The following is a 3425-nucleotide window of genomic DNA, read 5'->3' on the forward strand; positions in this document are numbered from 1 at the left end:
AATTGAACTGAATTGTTTGAAATGAGGCTTCCTCCAACCGACAGCAAAAAAAACAAGCATACTTTGACTTATAGATTAATACATTTAATTTGACCAAATCAACAATCTGTTGGAATGAAAACCTTCTTCAACATTCAAACTGTGTTAATATGAAAAAAACGAAAATCACACAACAACAAAAAATCAAGTTTATTTAGCGATTTTCTGCCTTTTCATTATTGGCGAGATGAGGACCATTTTGCCAGGCTCGGTCACATATGTGAAAAGAATGATTTAAAGTGGCATGAAACGCAGCTAGGTGGGGTGATGTGCACACGTGTCAGTCCACAATGAAATACAATTGACCGAGGACACACAGGGGGGCTCGAAATGAGCTCAGGGTCCCGGTCGAAATGGCGTCATGCAGTCACCTATTTAGTCTATGATGGCGCCAAATTATTTCCCCCCACAAATCTGTAGGAATAAAAGCCTTTTAGTCGCTAAACCTCTCTGGCTAGACCCCGAAGACATCAGTTCATACTCACAGAGCCCCGAGCACTCACTCAGCTCTCTCTCTCTCTCTCTCTGGATGGGGGGATTGTATACTCTCATTTCATTTTTTTTCCTGCCTTTTAGCGTGCCTTGGTGACGAAGGCAAGCAGATGTCTGCAAAGTGCTCCCTCGGCAGGCGTGCTGATGAGCGCTAATGGAAGCGCTTACCTCACCAGAGCGACGGACCTCTCTCTCTCTCTCTCTCTCTCTCTCTCTCTCTCTCTCTCTCTCTCTCTCTCTCTCTCTCTCATACGCACGCACACTCTCTGGCAAGAGGTATATGGGGGGAGCATAGTGATGCGTTTGGTAGGATTTTGGGCTTAATTGTGCGCCATCTTTCTGCCTACATGTAGGCTAGTAGGATGCTAGGCTACTTGGCTGCCAGTCTGTAGTTCGTAAGTTTGCTTGTCAGTGACGCTGGTGTGTGTATACTGTCACTGCAGTACACCATCTTCCAACTCTCTACTATCTTTGACATGTCACAACTCTTCTACTCTATGGCTCTGGATCGACGGCGGTATTATTATTATTCGCGAAAATGTTTGGGTGTTCTGATCTGATAACCGCCTCCCCTCCCCTCACGTCAAAACTGTTCTCAATGTTTACATCTTACTAGACCAGGGGTTCTCAACGTTTTTGGCCGGGGACCCCCGGAAATGCTTTGGCAATGTCTCGGGACCCCCGCCCCGCCCCCTCCCGACCCCCAATATAAATTGCTGCTACAATAACCTTAAACCATTTTGGGCGGGAACCCCTTTTGGTGTTTTAAGCATTGTTATAATTTAGCTATTTAAAAATAGCAGATCTACAAGCTCATAGCGCGCCACCGAGTGGCGCGCTACGAGCTTGTAGGTCTGCTATTTTTGAAAAATCGTGAAAATAAAATTTAAAAAAAAATCATTTTTTTTTTTTTTTTTTTTTGAAAATAATTTGGGGACCCCCTAAAATAATTTGGCGACCCCCCGAGGGGTCGCGACCCACGGGTTGAGAACCCCTGTACTAGACGAGAAGACATGTGGACATATCCTTACGGAACCAGGGAGAGGAGACATGTGGACATATCCTTACGGAACCAGGGAGAGGAGACATGTGGACATATCCTTACGGAACCAGGGAGAGGGGGAAACATGTGTTTTCTCCGCAGTAAATAAATAATCTGTCTGTATGCGATCTGACGATTATTATTTTGATTACACTGTCATGCTCGTTTGAGGACAGGTAGAGAGCAGAGCATACATGTGTTGGGAATGTTGGGTAACGGGTTATGTTATTTTGTCAGCTGACAGTGACACCCAAATCAAAGAAACCATACAGCGTGTATTTCATTATTTGATATCTCTGACAGTCAGCGCACTGCAAGGCTACAATGGAAGCATAATTCTGGCGGCCCGCGGTGGAATGGACAAGTTAGAGTATAAAAACGGACAGGGCAGACCCATTACTGTTGTGGATCAAGGTTATGTTATTTTGTCATCTGACACCCAAACCATACAGTGTTCATTTAATTTTATATCTACAATGGTATATGTCTCCACAGCGAGGCTGGAAAATATGGCCTAGCAGCCTACTATACTATAGCCTACTAGCCTACTGGTAGGCAGAAAAATGGCAACAAGAATAACCCGTTCTGAGTGAAACTCCTCCCTATGCACTGGCCCTATTTACGCGCGCAATGCGTATACCGTATACCATGCGTCATCACAGAGGGAAATGGAACACAATGTTAAAATTAACTCTGTGAGTTTGATTAAGTCCTTATTATATGGGTCCATTTGTGTTCACTTTTACACTCTCAGGGCCATATTTTGCGTGTCTTAAGTACCGGGTCTTATGACTTAACTTAAGACCTGGAGGCGTGGTCAATGCTCTTTGGCCACTCAGAATAGCCAAATGGCATTGATCACGCCTCCAGGTCTTAACACTTTGATTGCTACAGGATCTCGGCAGGCCTATTTTGATGTTGCTACCGTTTAACATTGCACAAAGGCCTTGTTCGGGGGCCCACAGCAAAATGTTCTCTTATAGCGAGAATCACACGCATACATCAAAAGAAAGCTGAACTTGTCCACTTCAATTTTAAAAAAAAATATTTTGATTTTGATTTTGATTTTGATTTTGATTTTACCATGTTCCATTCTGGAGATATTGACCTTTTTGCAACACCTGCATTTGCCTGGAAGTGGTTATCTTGAACAGCGAGCAGAGTTATGGATGGTTTAAAGTCAGAGACATTGACAGGCAGATATAAAATTGAACCCAATAAATATCCTATACATCCTATACACCGAATGAAAGCCCTGAATGTGTACTTTTACGAGGAAAAGAGTTAACATTGATCCCATGTACAGTTAGACAGTAATTGGTTATTGAATGCAGCTTGTGCCCACCAGATAACTTCAGAGAAGACATGGACGTGAACTCCTCAATATTCACAAAATAAGGCCTATAGCGACATATAAATACTTTATACCATATGAAACAGAAGACTCTCTGCTTTCATAAGAAAAAAACTTCTACTGTAGTAATAATAAAAATCACACCCATGTGAAGTGAGTGGTGCAACTCTGTCCCATATTCTGTTCTCTGCTTATTCAATACAGCTCGCTATATACGGACTGAGGCAGAAAGTCATGTAAACCTTTTATTTACAGTTTGGTCTGTAAACTTCTACTGTAATAATAAAAATCACACCCCTGTGAAGTGAGCGTTGCAACTGTTCTGTACTTATTCACTACAGCTCGCTATATGCGGTGCAACTGTTCTCTACAGTTGCACCGCGCAACTGTAGAGAACAGTTGCACCGCTCACTTCACAGGGGTGTGATTTTTATTATTACAGTAGAAGTTTACAGACCAAACTGTAAATAAAAGGTTTACATGACTTTCTGTCTCAGT

Source organism: Electrona antarctica (assembly GCF_951216825.1).
Source record: "Electrona antarctica genome assembly, chromosome: 20".
Taxonomy (NCBI): domain Eukaryota; kingdom Metazoa; phylum Chordata; class Actinopteri; order Myctophiformes; family Myctophidae; genus Electrona; species Electrona antarctica.